The sequence below is a fragment of the Rattus norvegicus genome, chromosome 3 (genome assembly GCF_036323735.1).
Source record: "Rattus norvegicus strain BN/NHsdMcwi chromosome 3, GRCr8, whole genome shotgun sequence".
In the NCBI taxonomy this organism is placed as follows: Eukaryota; Metazoa; Chordata; class Mammalia; order Rodentia; family Muridae; genus Rattus; species Rattus norvegicus.
This window is the reverse complement of record NC_086021.1, coordinates 125,180,003-125,199,513: the sequence shown is the minus strand read 5'-3', so window position 1 is coordinate 125,199,513 and position 19,511 is coordinate 125,180,003. Positions and strand designations below refer to the sequence as shown.

Here is a 19,511-nt window from a genome sequence, read left to right as displayed (position 1 = left end):
TAGTGCCCTAGTGTGGTATAAATAGGTACATGTAGTTACACTTCTTAATACAGGTATTATGGGACATACCTTTGAGAATTGTATGACATTCTCAAAGAATTACTAAAACTATTACTTGAAAAACACATTCTTTGGCCTCTGCCTGAGCCCAGAGCTGAAAGTCAGTCTCCAGGAGCTCTGACACACCTGAGAACAGAGGTAAGACCACTACTTCTGCTCTGAGGGACCCACCTGGAGCCCTCAGGACACAGGAACCAAGGAACAGTCTGGGACAAGATCCTTCCAGTTTCTGCCTGCGCCCAGAGCTGACCCGGTCCCACAGCTCTCTATACCACAGCTCTCTATACTCAAATCCCATGGGGAAAGAGCTGGATTCTCAGAAGTATGGAGAATCCTGAGAGTTCAGGGTAGACCACTACTTCTGCTCACATTCTTGGTACAAGAAGAACCTGCCTAGAGACCTCTGGACACACTGACCTAGGAACAGACAGGGACAGGATCCTTTCAATTTCTGCCTGAACAAAGAGATGAAAGCCAGTCTCCAGGAACTCTGACATACCTGAGAGCAGAAGTAAGACCACCACTTCTGCTCCAGGGACCTGCTTGGAGACCGCAGGACACAGGAGCAGTCTGGGACAGGATACTTCAGGTTTCTGCCTGTGCCCAGAGCTGACTCTGTGACACAGCTTTCTGTACCCAGATCCTGCTGGAAGAAAGCTGGTTTACAGGAGTGCTGACACACAGGTTTACCGGAGGGTCAAGTCACTGTCAGAGAGAGCAAGACCAGCTAACACCAGAGACAACCAGATGGCAAGAGGCAAGGATAGCAACCTAAGCAACAGAAACCAAGACTACATGGCATCATCAGAGCCCAGTTCTCCCACCAAAGCAAATACTGGATATCCCAGCACACCAGGAAAGCAAGATTTGGATTTAAAATCACATCTCATGATGATGGTAGAGGACTTTAAGAAGGACATAAATAACTCCCTTAAAGAAATACAGGACAACACAGGTAAACAAATAGAAGCCCTTAAAGAGGAAACACAAAAATCCCTTACAGGAAAACACAATCAAACAGGGGAAGGAATTGAACAAAACCATCCAGGATCTAAAAATAGAAATAGAAACAATAAAGAAATCACAAAGAGAGACAGTGCTGGAGATAGAAAACCTAGAAAAGAGATCAGGAGTCATAGACGCAAGCATCACAAACAGAATAGAAGAGACAGAAGAGAGAATCTCAGGGGCATAAAATGTTCTCCATAGAAAACATCGACACAACCGCTAAAGAAAATGTAAAATGCAAAAAGCAACTTACCACAAACATCCAAGAAATCAAGACACAATAAGATCAAACCTAAGTGTAATAGGTATAGAAGAGAGCAACTATTCCCAACTTAAAGGGCCAGTGAATATCTTCGTCAAAATTATAGAAGAAAATTTTGCTAACCTAAAGAAAGAGATGCCCATAAACATACAAGAAGCATACAGAACTCCAAATAGAACGGACCAGAAAAGAAATTCCTCCTGTCACATATTAATCAAAGCACCAAATGCACAAAACAAAGAAAGAACATTAAAAGCAGTAAGGGAAAAAGTCAAGTAACATATAAAGGAAGATTTATCAGAATTACACCAGACTTCTCACCAGAGAAAATGAAAGCCGGAAGATCCTGGGAAGATGTCATTCAGACCCTAAGACAACACAAATGCCACTCCAGGCTACTATACCCAGCAAAACTCTCAATTAACATAGATGGAGAAACCAAAATATTCCATGACAAAACCAAATTTACACAATATCTTTCTACAAATCCAGCACTACAAAGGATTTTAGATGGAAAACTCCAACATAAGGAGGGAGACTACACCCTAGAAAAAGCAAGAAGTAATCTTCTTGCACTAAACCCAAAAGAAGAGAGACACACAAAAATAATCCCACCTCTAACAACAAAAATAACAAGAAACAACAATCACTGGTCCTTAATATCTCTTAACATCAATGGACTCAATTCCCTAGTAAAAAGACATAGACTAACAGACTGGCTATGTGAAGAGGATCCAGCATTTTGCTGCATACAGGAAACACACCTCAGAGACAAAGCCAGAAACTACCTCAGAGTAAAAGGTTGAAAAACAATTTTCCAAGCAAAGGGTCCCAAGAAACAATCTGGACTAGCCATTCGAATATCTAATAAAATCAACTTTTAACCAAAAGTTATCAAAAAAGATAAGGAAGTACACTTCATATCCATCAAAGGAAAAATCCACCAAGATGAACTCTCAATCCTAAATATCTATTCTCCAAATGCAGGGGCACCTACATACATAAATGAAACCTTACTAAAGCTCAAAGCACACATTGCACCTCACACAATAATAGTGGAGACTTCTACAACCCACTCTCAGCAATGGACAGATCATGGAGACAGAAACTAAACAGAAAAACAGAGAAACAAACAGACGATATGAACCAAATGGATATAACAGATATTTATAGAACATTTTATCCCAAATCAAAAGAATATACCTTCCTCTCAGCAGCTCAAAATTGACCATACAATCAGTCAGAAAACAGGTCTCAACAGATACAAGAAGATTGAAATAATCCCCTGCATTCTATCAGACCACCTATCACATACACATGGTAATTGAACAATGTTCTACTCAATGATAACTTGGTCAAGGAAGAAATAAAGAAAGAAATTAAAGACATTTTAGAACTTAATGAAAATGAAGGCACAGCACACCCAAACTTATGGGACACAATGAAAGCAGTGCTAAGAGGAAAACTCATAGCTCTGAGTGCCTGAAGAAAGAAACTGGAGAGAGCATACACTAGCAGCTTGACGGTACACCTAAAAGCTCTAGGAAAAAAAAGAAGCATATACCTAAGAAGAGTACATGGCAGGAAATAATCAAACTCAGGGCTGAAATCAACTAAGTAGAAACAAAAAGAACCATATAAAGAATCAACAAAACCAGGAGGTGCTTATTTGAGAAAATTAACAAGATAGATAAACCCTTAGTCAGACTAATCAGAGGGCACAGAGAGTGCATCTAAATTAACAAAATCAGAAATGAAAATGGAGACATAAGAACAGAAACGGAGGCAATTAAAAGAATGATCAGATCCTACTACAAAGGCCTATAGTCAACAAATCTGAAAAATCTAGATAAAATGGACAATTTCTTAGACAGATATCAGGTACAAAAGTTAAATCAGGATCAGATAAACCATCTAAACAGTCCCAGAATATCTAAAGAAATAGAAGCAATCATTAACCCCCCCCCAAAAAAAGCTGAGAACCAGATGGCTTTACTGCAGAATTCTATCACACCTTCATAGAAGACCTCATAGCAATACTGTCCAAATTATTCCACAAAATAGAAACAGAAGAAACACTACCCAATTCTTTCTATGAAGCCACAATTACAGTTATACCTAAACCACATAAATACCCAACAAAGAAAGGAAACTTCAGACCAATTTCCCTTATGAATATTGATGCAAAATGACTCAATAAAATTCTACCAAACCAAATCTAAGAACACATCAGAATGATCATCCATCATGATGAAGTAGGCTTCATCCCAGGAATGCAGGCATGGGTCAATATGTGGGAATCCGCCAATGTAATCCACTATATAAACAAACTCAAAGAAAAACCCACATGATCATCTCATTAGATGCTGAGAAAGCATTTGACAAAATTCAATACCGCTTCATGTTTAGCTGGGATACACAGCTAAACAAAGAATTCTTAACTGAAGAATATCAAATGGCTGAGAAGCACCTAAAGAAATGTTCAGCATCCTTAGTCATCAGGGAAATGCAAATCAAAACAACCCCGAGACTCCACCTCACACCATTCAGTATGGCTAAGATCAAAAACTCAGGTGACAACAGGTGCTGGTGAGGATGTGGAGAAAGAGGAACACTCCTCCATTGTTGGTGGGATCGCAAGCTGGTACAACCACTCTGGAAATCAGTCTGGAGGTTCTTCAGAAAATTGGACATAGTACTACCTGAGGACCCAGCTATATACTCCTAGGCATATACCAAAAAGATGCCCCAACATATAACAAGGACACATGCTCCACTATGTTCATAGCAGTCTTATTTATAATAGTCAGAAGCTGGAAAGAACCCAGACTTCATTAACAGAGGAATGGATACAGGAAATGTGGTACATCTACACAATGGAGTATTACTCAGCTATTAAAAATAATGACTTCATGAAATTCATAGGCAAAATGGATGGAACTAGAAAATATCATCTTGAGGTAACCCAATCACAAAAAAACACCACACATGATAGGCACTCACTGATATGTGGATATTAGCTCAAGAGCTCAGATACAATCCACAGACCACATGAAGCTCAAGAAGAACAACCAAAGTGTGGATGCTTCAATCCTTCTTAAAAGGGGGTATAAATATATTCTTAGGAGGAGATATGGAGATAAAGTTTGGAACTGAGACTGAAGGAATGGCCATTCAGAGCCTGCTCCACCTGGGGATCCAGCCCATATACATATAGCTACCAAACTCAGATAATATTACTGATGCCAAGAAGTGCATGCTGACAGGAACCTGATAGAGCTGTCTCCTGAGAGGCTCTGCCAGAGCATGGTAAATACAGAGAAAGATGCTCACAGCCAACCATTGAACTGAGAATGAGGTCCTCATTTGAGGTTTAGAGAAAGGATTGGTGGAGTTGAAGAGGTTTGCAACCCCATAAGAACAACAACACCAACCAGCCAGAGCTCCCAGGACTAAACCACCATCCAAAGAGTACACATGGACAAACCAGAGTACACATGGACAGACCCATGGCTCCAGCTGCATATGTAGCAGAGGATGGCCTTGTTGGGCATCAATGGGAGGAGAAGCCTTTGGTCTTGCCAAGACTGGACTCCCATTGTAGGGGGATGTCAGGGTGGGGAGGTGGGAAGCAGTTGGTTGTTGCAGAGGGGGAACACTCTCCTAGAAGAAGGGGGTGGGGGATGGGATAGAGAGTTTATGGACGAGAAACCATGAAAGGGAATAACATTTGAAATGTAAATAAAAAAGTCCAAATGTTAAAAAAAAGAAAAAAATACACATTTCTTTTCTACCTAGTTTTTCAGTGAAATTTTGCTATAGTGATATTTACACATGTGTTTATTTGCATGCTAGATATATAGACTTTCTCACGACTAGGCTCTTTTTTTTTTATTAACTTGAGTATTTCTTATTTACATTTCGAATGTTATTACCTTTCCCGGTTTTGGGCAAACATCCCCCTAATCCCTCTCCCTCCCCTTCTTTATGGGTGTTCCCCTCCTCATCCTCCCCCTATTGCCGCCCTCCCCCCAACAATCACGTTCACTGGGGGTTCAGTCTTAGCAGGACCAAGGGCTTCCCCTTCCACTGGTGATCTTACTAGGATATTCATTGCTAGCTATGAGATCAGAGTCCAGGATAAGTCCATGTATAGTCTTTAGGTAGTGGCTTAGTCCCTGGAGACTAGGCTCGGTTTTAATCATATCTTTTTTTTTTATTAACTTGAGTATTTCTTATATACATTTTGAGTGTTATTCCCTTTCCCGGTTTCCGGGCAAACATCCCCTCCCCCCTCCCCTTCTTTATTGGTGTTCCCCTCCCCACCCTCCCCCCATTGCCGCCCTCCCCCCAACAATCTAGTTCACTGGGGGTTCAGTCTTAGCAGGACCCAGGGCTTCCCCTTCCACTGGTGCTCTTACTAGGTTAATCATATCTTTTATACTGACAACTAGCACAGTTTCTGTCAGTCTGTATGAATGAATGTCTTAGGGAGGAAATGAATGAATATGTGAAGATACTAGAGACGAGGGCTGGCGAGATGAGGGCTGGCGTATCCCAGGATCCTAAGGCATCTCTGTAGTTTCCTTAATATACCCACATTTCCCAAACTCAATCTTGTTTTCTTCCATGGAGTAGCTATGTGAGAGACGTTTAGAACTCCTCAGATTTGTATTTATTTTTTTCCATTTCGTTGCACAGAGGTACGTGCCCAACTGTAGCAGGAGCTAATACGGAATGTGCCACACAAATCCTGGGTACCTTCGACAGTGTGTGGAGAGACTAGCCCTACTCCGTTCGCCTGTGGCAAGAATGAGAGCGGCAGACCTGAAGGCCTCTGAATTGCCACCCTCATTGCTACTCACTTTTTTTGTGTGTGAAATAAAATCTTTTTCAGACTTCATTCATTCCGTGTTGTTTGCTTTAGTTCTGTGTGGCAAAGTTTCTATTGGTAAAATTCCCATGTTTATTCCTGGCCTCTGCTGAAATGGGTGATTATGTTGATAGCTCATGTCTGGACCAATTGTCTTATCAAGTGGTGAGTCAGCCTTCCTCGGTGTTGTATCCTGCTCCAAACATCCTTTCTCACTTCTTACAGTGTGGACATGCTGAGAACTCCAAGTTTGTGCAGTTCTGCTTCTGTTTGGCTTAGTGATCCCCTCACGTCTTACAAGCAGCCAGGGGCAATCAAGCCCCTCAGTACTTTCCTCGGGACACCTACCCAGCTAAGGATCTGGTTTAATCACTGTCAAATCCTTTTCTAGAAAATATGAGGGTGCAAACATAATTCAGTCACATTCTTTGCCGCTTTATAACAAGGTCACTTTTTCTCTGTTTCCCAACAGCGTGTTTCTCATTTCTGTCAGAAACCACATCAGAAATGTGCTTAATGTCTATATCCTGCCTGTAACCTCTACATTTTATTTATGTATTCCCCAAGAAAACGCTAGTGTTCTCTGCAGATCTCCTCTCTTCTGAGCCCTCACTATGATCTGTTCTGCAGTCCCTTCTCTAGTCCACATGTAAAAACTCTTCCAGCGTTTACTCAGGTACTCATTCCATGTCTTTGTGTACACTTTTCAGGTATTTGCTAGAGGACCATCTCACTCCTGTCATCACATTCTGTATCAGAGTTCTCCAGAGAAACAGAACACAGGATGTGTGCCCACAATTCCTTATGGTAGCTTTGCTAGGTGGAATTGGCTCAGGTGACTATGGATGCTAAGAATTCTCATGATCTGCTCTCTACATGCTGGTGCCCTTGTGTGTGCTTTCATTCCCAGTCAACACCTAAGAGCCAGATGTCCAGGGAGCTGATGAAGATGCTTAACCAGTTCCAACACTAAGAGTTAGAGGGTAGCTTTTCTCTTCCTCCACCCTCTATTTCATAATTTCTCTCAATGGACTAGATTATACCTACCCACCAATTCAGATGCTAATTTGATCCAGAAATACTTCTCCCAACACACACACACACACACACACACACACACACACACACACACACACACACGGGGTTGGGGGGAAGAGAGAGAAAAAGAGAGAGAGAGAGAGAGAGAGAGAGAGAGAATAGAAGAATAATAGCCATACACATTCAGTGTATAAAAGTAATCATCACAGACTAATATACTCCACAACCTAATGGAATGATAGGTAGTATTGTCTGAGACATTAAACCTGTTCTCACTGAGACATGGATTGTGACTCTAATGTTTGTTCCGTATTCAATTGTTCAGGGCGGCGTAACCTTTCAAAAGCTAGCAGGTCAAGCCCTAGAGCATTGGGCATGGCGTTTGGAAATATGTTGTACTGAGTCCTCTTATTTAAGTAATTACCTTGCATGCAAATCATTAGCATTTCTTGGTAAGATTCTAAGGAAGATATACAAACAAACAAAACGAAGCAAGGCAAAACTTTCTCTAGGGGCGAAATGCAGACAGCATGTTAAAACCTGCATCTTAATTGTTTATGGCTCGCAAAGACTTGGAAAAAGATAGCTTCACTTACGGTCTATTCACCCTGCAGAAATAGGTGTTTGGCACATGCAGCCACATGCTGACCCACGCCAATTCCCACCAGCCACACCATTCACTTCTCCATCAACTGTTGTGTGAGCACCAGATCAAGTCTACTCCAGTGGCCACACAAATGTGCTGATCAGAAATTTTGTTTATCTTTAGAGTTTCTTTCAACTTTTAGGTCAGTTTTCAAGTGAGGCTGAGCGATTTATATATCATGAGGTTTACAGGCAACAGGTAACTTTTAGAAGAGTTGACAATTATATTTATGTTTATAGGCTCCATTTATGCTGTGGTTTGAAGGCACTTAGCATTTTAGTTTTCTTATCAGAGACCTGGTTTATGTAGACGTAAGCTGTGGTTGTTGTTGTTTTGCATTAAACACTGGGTCTCCCTTTCATACCCTGGCTGTGGAAAGTGTGGTGCTTTGTGTACGTACCTCGTTCTGGAAGAATGAATTTGTTACAACTTGCTGTATTCTCATCTTTCAGCAACGGTAGGCCCAAATACATCATCACTGATTTTTGACAGAAGCTTCATGCTTCTTGGCTGTAGTTACTTCTATTCTCAAATAATATGAGAAGGAGCGGGAGCTTGTCAATCTTTTCCATCCCCCAACCCCCACCCTGAGTCTAGCACACTGGGATTCAGTACTCCTAAATGAAACTTAGCATATGACCTAACAGGGCTCAGCTGCCTGGGACCTGAGGCTGTGTCAGGAGCTGACCTCTATTTCACAGCTCCCCATGAAGGAGCTTAGGGAATACATGAAAACAAGGAAGAGCTGCATTTATTGCTTCTTGAGTAATATGATGCCTTGGGGTGAAGTGAGGAAAAGCCAGACAACCTTTCTGTGAGTTCTTTGGGGATGGGAGCTGGCAGGACGTAAATGGGCAGCCTTCCATCACAGAGTATCCATCAGGGTTGTTTATCTCGGAAAAACACCACTCTGTTTCCACAGCCTGCTGCTTGTCAAGGAGTGGGGCAGGAGATGGTGTCTGAGTTCAACGAGAGGGTAAGCTAATCACTTGCTGTGAGAATATTCTAGGCACTGATTCCTCCTCTGTTCTCTGATGGCAAGTGACATGGGGCAGAATGATCTGAACATAGGTTACTGATTGAATGTGGTTGTCCTTAGATTCTGATGACTATCATTCATATATATTCTATAGGCAGAGATAGCTTCCAGAATTTATTGATGGCATTAATGACTTGGAACCTGTGGTAGTTTGAATAGGTTTGGCCCCCAGAATCTCATGTCTTTGAATGCTTGGCCCATGGGTAGGCCTAAGGGGAGTACTTGTTAGGTATAGCATTGTTGGAGTAGATGTATATGACATTGTTGGAAGAAGTGTGTCACTGTGGGGGCAGGATGCCTGGTGTGGTACACAGTCTCCTACAGCCTGCAGATCAAGATGTAGAACTCTCAGTTCCTTCTCTAACACCATGTCTGCCTGAATGCTGCCATGCTTCCTACCATGATGATAATGGGCTAAACCTCTGAAACTCTAAGCCAGCCCCAATTAAAGGTTTTCCTTTATAAAAATTGCTTTGGTCATGATGTCTCTTCCCAGCCATAAAACCTAACTAAGACAAAAGCTAAAACTGAATATCAAACTCAACTCATATTCTTACTTGATGTCCAGCTTCTTGTTGACACAGTAACCTAGCATGGTGCTGAACACAGTGGCCTAGTGTGGTGTTAGACACAGTGGCCAAGTATAGTGCTGAACATAGTAGCCTAGCACGGTGCTGAACATAGTAGCCTAGCATGGTGCTGAACATAGTAGCCTAGCATGGTGTTGGGCACATGGCCTAACTTAGTGCTGGATACAGTGGCCTAGTATGGTGTTGGACATAGTGGGCTAGTGTAGTGATAAACATAGTACCCTACTGCTGGGCATAGTGACCTAGCTTGGTGCTGGACAGAGTGACCTACCATGGTGTTGGACACAGTAGCCTAAAGTAGTGCTGGGTACAGTGGTCTAGCATGGTGTTGGGCACAGTGACCTCATGTGATGCTGGACACAGTGGCCTAGGGTACTGCTGGGCACAATGTCCTCACATGCTGCTCTCAGACTGCAGGGGGACATTGGCTCTGTCTTTCTCTGTTGCTCATCTTTTATCCACATATGACTTTTCAACACACTCAAAGCTGTAAGCCACTTTCACTTGTCAGCATAGCAACCGGACAGATGCTTTATACAAATGTTTATTAGTGGAAAAAAACTATATTAGGATTGTCAAAAGAGAGGTTGATTAAGTGCATGAAATGTGTCATCTGCAAAATATAAAGAGCTGGCTACAATATGAGATTTTAAGTCAGGAGATGAGTAAACTTTAATAAGAAAGCAAATCATTTTTTAGTAATTAGCTGTTACTTTACTCGGGCAATTGCACAGATGGGTTTGTATGAATGTTGCAAAATCCCTTGTAGAAATTCTTAATACTGGAATGCATATATAACTAGTTTATAACTAGGTTCTTTTGGGAAAGGAATTGAATATTCAGTGTAAATTTATAAATACTTAAAAAAGTATTTCCGAATAAAGACAAGACGTATAGTATGATAGTAATATCCATTTAATGTCTCAGATTCATTCTGAGAAATAAATTCCCAGGCAACTTAATCATCATGTGGATATCAAAGAATATCCTTAATGGAGTTTACTGCTCATCGTCTGCCTATGTGATACACACCATTGAACACACGTTAATCACTGACAAACACATTATATGACCTGATATAATGATTTGTGTCCTGGTTGCTAATCACCCCAATTACATCAGATTGAAATTATAATTCTAATATTTATATATAAACTTAAGCCCAACATTTTATATTTCAGATGTGTCTTACTCTAATGGTCAAGGTATCACATACCTATAATCCTAGCATTAGGAATGCAAATGTAGGAGTATCATCACATGTATGGCGGTATCTTGGTCTCCATAGCAAGTTCCAGGCTGATAACACTACATAATGTGATCTTGTCCCAAACAAACAAACAAAGAAACAAACAAGTAGAATAAAGAAAATCAATATCTACATCATGTAACACGAATGAGCACGATACAAATAAACTATAGTGAAGACTGTTGTGTCAACATGACACAAACTCAAATCATTTTGGAAGGGGGAATGTCAACTGAGAAAGCATGACTATCAGATTGGCTTACAGTGCAGTTTTTGGTTCATAATTGGTGCACGTGGGCCTAGCTCACTCGGGTAGTGCCACCCCTGGGCTAATGGTCCTGGAAGCTGTGAGAGTGGGCTGAAGAAGCAATGGGAGCAAGTTAGGAGTCAGCGCCCCTCCATGGCCTCTGCTTCAATTTCTGCCTCCAGGTTTTGCCTTGAGTTCCTGCCCTGACTTCCCTTCATGATGGATCTGACAGGGACCTGTTAAATGAAATAAACTCTCCTTTTGGTATTTTATCACAGCAACAGACACTCTAACTGAGACATTAAATGCAACATTAGAAGATTATGTTTTATAGTAGTATATTTTAGCTTGTCTGATTACATTTGATGAACAAGAAGAGTTTATTAGGCTTCAGTTCCTTTGCTACTGGATACACTATTAAGTACTCATCAAAGGGAAGCTTAGGACATGGAAGTCTGGTTTCAGTATGTAGCTTTTCAAGTAGCACAACATTAGGTTGGTAGTTTACACACCATATCATTAATTTCTATAGTATCTCTGTGATATAGACATTAACAGTTCATCTTTTACATATATTCTGTACAGGGCTAGAATGCCCTTATGAAAGTCTAGTTACTACAAACATGTCATGAAGCACAAACAATAAAACAGCTTGTCTTCAGTGATAAGGGCTCTACATGATGTAGATGCTAGGACTCTTCATTTAAAAATAATTAAAAATTACTTATTGTCACCTTGTGTATATTGGGGACTGAAATTTATGTCATAGGGAAGTCAGGGGACAACCTTTGGGAGCAGGTTCTTACTCTCTACCATATGAGTCCCAGGGAACTTAGGTCCTCAGGTTCAAGTTGCAAGTGACTTTACTTCTCAACCATCTTGCTAGCCCTAATAAAGACTCTTGCCTTACTAATTGAATAGTTTGACCTCCACACTTGGTTCATTAAAAAAGGGCAAAATATCAAACAGAAATATGATGACCTTTCTACGTAAAAAAGCATTAGACTGGGACCAGTGAGGATATTACAAGCCTGCTTAAGAGTCCTGTATTGTGTTCTGTACAAAACCAAAGATGTTGTGCTTTTTTCCAAAGTACCAATCCAATATAATGGCCATGATTGATTTATAGAATATTTTGATCAGTATCCATAGTAAGAAATACATTTTACATTCAACTCAATAAAATGAAATCGAGGGGGGTGGTTGGGGATTTAGCTCAGTGGTAGAGCACTTTCCTAGCAAGCACAAGGCCCTGGGTTTGGTCCTCAGCTCCAAAAAAAAAAAAAATCGGGGAAGGGGTGGCAGGGGTGGGACTGAAATTTCATTAAATACTACTTAACCGGACATGCAGTACATCCTAATATTTCATACATTTAAATTGAAATTTAAAATTAACAACTCTCTCATGGATTTCTATCTGAAGTTTCTTTAAAAAATTGTATTGCCAAATGACAATTGTATTTTTTTTTTGGTTCTTTTTTTTTTTGGAGCTGGGGACCGAACCCAGGGCCTTGTGCTTCCTAGGCAAGCACTCTACCACTGAGCTAAATCCCCAACGACAATTGTATCTTATTACCATTCAAAAACTTAACCCACCTATGTCAGCCATCACTGGAGAGCATCTGAGACATCCATACATCCTCAAAATATCCTGAAGTTTTCTTTTATGTTTGAAAAACAAATCATCTATTTCAGGAAAAAAATAAATTCCGAGCTACTGAGTAACATGAAAGGAACTGAGGTTAACATTAGTTACTGAGAAAATCTGCTCTTTATAGCAGGGGAAGACTGTAACAGGAGGTGGCTATGAAGACTCATTGGGAAACACATCCCAGATGGAGGATCTTTTCCTATTGATGGTACCGATGCACATGCTCTGTAAGTAAAAAGGCACGATATGACTGTTCATTTTAGATTTACCTGGGCAGCACTTTGAAGGAGAAGTCTTTATATTTTCTAATAATAAGGAAACAGATATTCTGAGATGCAAAGCCAAATGCATGAAGAATGGGCTGTTGTTCCTCCAGTAGCTTTTACACTCTACAATACGTGCTTCCTTCACCAAAACTGACATCATCATTTGAACAGTGCATTGGTTATTCATTGCACAGATGCCCGTTGGGGTCTTTCTATAAGGCCCGAACTGAGGTCTAAAGATAAATGTTATATTTTCTTTCAGACTACATGTAGACCAAGAAATATTGACAAAACCATATACAATTTAAAGCTGGGTGGATAAATGCATTTCCATGGCCCCACTTAGGAGGATGATGGATCAGGATGGTTTATATAGGGCTCCAGAAAATACACTGTTCAATACCGAGTTTCTTATGAAAGTAAATGGTTGGAAGTTTTTCAAGTTAATGTTTCCAATGGGCGGTGACTCAAGGGTGGCTCAAGGGATCACACCCACTACTTTTGTGCAAAATGAAATACTTTGTGTTCTAGTGTCAGCAGTGTGCATTGTTGTGGACAAATGCGGTTTAGCAGTGAGGACTAATGTAAGTTGGGATTGCCAAATAGGAAGAACTAGAATCAAGCTCTGATCAGTACACGGTGTGAAGGAAAGTCAAGTGTTGAATTTTTCATGGCAGATGGTAGGTAGTCTCTCTAAGTCCAGGGTTCTCAGCCTGGGGCTCCGTTTTTATGGAGACCCCTCATGAGCTTGGACATAAAAATACATATTTACTTTCTAAGCCTTTAACTGACAGTTGACATTTTCTTCATGTATGATTATGGCCAGCACACCATAGCTGTAGTGTTGTCTTTGACTTTGTTCACTAACCAACATCACAGCAGTTTCTACATCCAAGGACAGAAACTGGAGGTCAAATGCTGTTTGTGCTCATTGACATACTTAAATTATGGTTTATGGCACATATCTTAGATCTAATTAATGGACCAATGAAGGTTCATATACATCTCAAAGACTTCCTTTCCAACCTTTATAAAACTGTATTTCAATTTGGTTGATTCACTTTGAAATCTTAAGGATTCTGTTGTTTTGAAAACCAATTTTCTAAAAATTTTCAGATTACCAAAGGACTTTATATTAGGGAAAAAAAATCAAACTCTGCCCCATAGAGCTCAAAATTATAAACTTAAACACCTGATGACAGACAGCATCAAGGAGTGTTTGGGTGAAGAGGTCACTTGGATGACTGAGGTAACAGCATACAGCATAGAAAAATACCCCTTTTGACAACTTCTCCCCAGCTATCAGAGTGTTATGAAAGCCACGTGTTTAACACTTCTGTTTTCTAAACAAGTTAGGGTCCAAGCAAAAGACAAAGAATGCATCTGATGATGTTTAGAATATCACCTTCTAAACTACCAAGCGCAGTATTATAAAGTGGGCTCACTTTCTGTCAACCACAACCTTGGGTGCCCACAGGAAGATGGGAGAAGGTGTTCCCAGAGCCCCACAATACACAGCCTTCTCCTCAATGATAGCTTGCTCCAGCCGGCTTCTTTTCTGAGGCCACTTGGATCAACTCCCTAGCAGGGCTGGTTTGGGCAGGTCTTTGTCATCAGGGATGAGGCCTTCCTTTTGCCTGGAGGCCTTGAAATGGGTCAAAACAATGTATTAATTATATGAACTCCAAGGCCCAAAATGTTCTTTCTGTAGGATCCTTTCTCAAGTTTTTTTTTTCCTGTTACAACTGTCCAACAGAACCTCTATAGCAAAATTAAATCAAAACTCAGAATGAGACTTGGTTAATAAAATGTTAGCTCTACGGATAAGCCTCCAAGTTTTATATTGCTCTTTCTCTTAAAAAAAAAAAGTCATTGCAGAAGAATTAGAATCTAAGCTCTAATTCCTTTACAGTTTTAAAGCTAAAGAAGATAAGACCCGAAGGAATTAACGTCTGAAGTGGGGTTCTGCGGCTCTTAGAAGTTACAAGCTGCTGGGCTGCAGACCTTCCTCATCTTACCTCGTTCAGGCCCCGCAGCCTGAGTTTGCTTTTCCTGTGGTTCATGAGGGGCTACAGAAAACACTTTGTTCTACGTTGGGTTTCTAATGAATGTAAGTAGTTAAAGTTTTTAAAGATTGGTATTTCCAACTGGTGAACCACACCTACCACTGCAGAGAAGAAGCCAAACCACAAACTCTGAAGCAATTATTTAAAAAAAAATTACATTCTCATACCGTGGGGCTGAGTATGTGTCTAAGACTCTGTGTGTCCAAATGTAATGTCCACTTAGGGAAAAGGCTGGGCATGTGCTGGCACAGTAGACAGTAATGTCCAACATGCTCAAGTGTTAATCCTGCAAGGCAAAGAGGCCCTTGCAGATGCCATCACATATTTTAAGATGGGGGGGATGTTTTAAATCATTTAGTAATCCCACTATAATCATGGGGGAGCTTCTGAAAGGAAAATCGGAAGGTTTGAGTGAGAGAGAGAGATTGACAGTGTCACGTCATTATTTGGAGATGGACAGAGGGATGAAAAGTCAAGGAACACAGGTGGCTGCCAGAAGCTGGACAAGGCTAGCAAACAGATTTTCTTTTAGAGGCAGCAGAAAGCATGTAACTGTGCCCAGACCTTGATTTCAGACTAGTAGGTGGCATTTTGGACTTTTAGTCTTAGTAACTGCGGGAGAATAAACTTGCTGGTTTCGTGGTCATTTCTGATAGTGGCTGCTGAAGGCTAGTACAGATGGTTAAGTGCTTGAATTCCAGAGAAAAACCAGCTTCCTCTTGTCTCAGCTTGACCCTGTGTAGCCCTGAGGCCCACCAGCATAGATTGAACTACCTGCAGTGTGCTATAAGGCATCACTTAGCCTATTGGTGGCCAAGCCTTGGCTCGAAATTGACTGACTTCTAAAGCCCAGGTTTATCTCCGGAGTCACATAGTCACAAACTGTTATTCTCATACGTGCCTTGGCTGAGTCTGTGATTTTCATAGTCCCTCAGCTACCATATTGTTTCAGCCAAATGGTCCTTCAGTTTTCCTGAGACTTCTGTTTTTGCTTTGGGCCATGAAATTTTGCTTTAGGCTGTCACAGGTCATAAAACAAGCAAACAGAAAGCCTCCACATATTTAAAAATAACTATGCATAAATAGTCATGGGAGTAGCTGCAATCATTCATCAGGATGAAAATATCAGAGAACTTAAAGCTCAAGTCTTTTCTCAAGCTACAGAATAATATATATATATATATATATATATATATATATATATATATATATATATATATATATATATATCAACATTATGAACCAACAAAAAGCCTTTACAATCAACTGAGGTAAAAACATCTGTCCCATACATGTAAAAATTTAATACGTCCTAAACCCCTCAAAGTCTTTAAGGTGTTTATTTTACTAACCCAGTCTGGGTATTTATTTTATTTCTCAAAGTTCTCCTTAAATGTGCCAAATGTTAGACTGTTCTAGGGCAAATCCTTTCAAATTTCTTGTTTAAATTCAATTGAAATATAAGACAAGAGAGTAAGACAAATACACACCCAACAGAGCTGACCTCAAAGAGGTGGCTTAAATGTGCTGTCACAGGTTATATGGAGGGACCAGAAGCATCGTGATAGCAATTGTGGCTAAACTTAACCCTGGACAAAGGTAAAGGCCTGCCTTGGGTATCCATATAAAGTCTAAACTTGATTTTGTATTACATGCATTATTATGATTAATCAGGTACCATGGCAGAAATATGCTTGTGATTTCCTGTGACACAATATCCAATCTCAGGGCTCCTTGACCTACTGAATGCATTTGCTCGATCCAATTGAAATGTTCCCAGTAGACTTAAAGAGGTAGTTCTATGAGTTCATCCATTGGTTGATTATTTTAGCCTATGACATGAATAAATTATTAATACAAGGAGTAATAATTTAGGCATCATTATATTTTTTTAAGATTTATTTATTTATTATATATAAGTACACTGTAGCTGTCTTCAGATACACCAGAAGAGGGCATCAGATATCTTTACAGATGGTTGTGAGCCACCATGTGGTTGCTGGGAATTGAACTCATGACCTCTGGAAGAGCAGTCGGGTGCTCTTAACCGCTGAGCCATCTCTCCAGCCCTAGGCATCATTATATTATTAACATGACTAATGGATACATAACTCACAATTAGCTGGAAGGTCTCTTGGAGTTGGCACCGTGTTGAGTTTAGGATTTGTAGAACATGTGTGAGCTATAAGTTAAAAAAAAAGGATTGAAATCCACTCTTAAAACTCATTTCTAAGGTGTGCTTGAATATTGCTATATAGACTTTTCTATATATATAGCCAACATTCACTTGGTTATGCAGTGAAGACACTAAATAAAATGTGGAAATCAATTATTGCAAAACTCACCACTTGATGTTTGGCATGAGTGATGCAAATATGGCTTATCAAACTCAGGGATTCTGGCACTGGTTAAGATGGAGCCGCCATGGGCTTGCAGCCCATAGACTTCCTCTGTTTCTTGATCACTAGGAAACTCATGGCACTCTGCTTTACTGCTTGTGAATTTTAACACTGGAGACATATTCATTGTCAGGTTCAGCTGGAGAGTCTGTTCATAATTTCCCGACTCAGTGCCATGGCCCATATCTATCCTCTACTGATATGTGAGAGTAATTTATGGCATTCAGATGTATCTGTAACTCCTTGGCTCATATCAGTTCGCCATGGGCTGAACTCGGGAGTAACTAAAGCTGCTTCATTGTCAACATCAACCTAAGACATTGATGTTTAGGGGTTTGGATAGCTTAAGAGACTCCCATCATTACTACTAAAAATGGTGTCTAACATGTGTGATCAACGGATATTCAAATGGGAGGGTCACTGTGTAGTTTCCAGGAGAATTCCAATCAAAATGTTAACATTTTGAATTTAAAGTTCATTGCAGAATTATTTTCAAACTGAGAATTCTATTTTATATATGAGGATACTATATTAGATCTGCAGAACCTTTAAAATACTTTCAGGCTTTATCCGAGGTCACTTTAGTAATGTTGTGCCAGAAGGATTGCTGGTGATAGAGGTTTCTTGAGAAAATGGTTTCTGGTACATCAAGGAAGGAGCATTTGGGTCATCTGATTCACTGCATAGCATACTTAGGTGTCATTCCTGGGAAAACTTTTTTCAAGATTGTTCTCGGATTCTAACAAAAGAGGTATTTATAAACAATTCTACCAAGATAAGCACACTGCTTGCAATCAAGGCCATGGAAATTCCATTGTTGCTGCTAACAGTGTTGCTTTGCAGTAAAGTGGACATGGTCTTGTGAGACATTGTTCTCTGCCCTGAAATAATATGACTTCCAACCACCCACACATATTTCTTGTAATATGTAGTTGTATGTGGACCAAATCATATCAACTTTTTTTTCATCTTTTTCTGATCTCTCTCTCTCTCTCTCTCTCTCTCTCTGTCTCTCTCTTCCCCCCTCTCTCAGACACACACACACACACACACACACACACACAGAGAGAGAGAGAGAGAGAGAGAGAGAGAGAGAGAGGGAGAGAGAAGCATGTGTGTGTGTGTGTGTGTGTGTGTGTGTGTGTGTGTGTGTGTTGGGAAATAACACTCTCTAGGGATGGCAATATGGTATTTCAGCCCCATCCTCTAGATTTAGAGGGTAAGGTGGGAAGAAATGATGCTAAGGCTAGGTGACTTGACAAGATGCAGAAAATATCCCTGAGACGGTCAGACAACTGTCCAAAAACAATATCTAATGAGGCTATAAACCAAACTGCCCAAATTTACCAATTCTGCTCCTATGGTATGGTCTGGCATGTAAACTTTGGCTCCTGGAGGTTCTCACAACCCAAATTGTGGCAATGAGATTGCAACTGTTACACTGTGTTGATCCACCAGATGATCCAGTCCAACACAAGTCAACAGTCAGAACAGCATCAAATGGACAATGTTCATGGAAAAAAAAATCCTGACCCAGCAGAGAAGAACCACAGCCTAGAAGCAGGCACAGGAGGCTAAGATCAAACCAAGGAAGACAACACAGTAGAGCACTGAAGAAAAGCTCGACTTGATGAGTGCAGAGGCCTCCATACCTCACCCCTGGGCTAGGCCTACCCTGGGATCTATGATCTACAGCCCTGTTGGTACTTGGGGTTCCTTAGTTACTTGTGAAGGCATGCCTGTGCACTGTGTGGGCTTTAGTAACATCCTTCTCCTCCATTCAGTAGGCGATAATAATACTCCCCCAACTGTGATGACTATAAATGTCTCTAGAAAAGTTAACAAAATGTCTCTTAGTAGAAGCAATGGCTCCAACTTACAAAGAATACTTGTCAGCCAAAGACTGATACCTATCTCAATCAGTTAATGAGGCACTTTCTTGATCAGGCTTAGCTCAGGAATGTGCATAGAACAGCTATGGTGATGCAATAAAGTCTCCTATCCTCATCCTCAATAGAACTTGAACCCTCCGAATTTCATTAAGTTTAAACTGAGACTTTACCACTTCCTATGGTTATTTTGTTTTTCCACAAAGCACCTGTTTCCTTCCGGAGAAG

At 40.5% G+C, this 19,511-nt stretch overlaps 1 long non-coding RNA gene across 2 annotated transcripts in view; it reads left to right on the top strand.

Annotated features, from left to right (window-relative positions):
* The window catches only part of LOC120101634 (uncharacterized), a 29,277-nt gene extending 23,044 nt beyond the window's left edge, over nucleotides 1–6,233 (top strand). For both annotated transcript variants that reach the window (XR_005502376.2, XR_005502375.2), the window contains one exon: nucleotides 6,032–6,233. This is a non-coding gene — a long non-coding RNA (uncharacterized LOC120101634). The remainder of the gene's footprint in view (nucleotides 1–6,031) is intronic.
* Nucleotides 6,234–19,511: the final 13,278 nt, after the last annotated feature.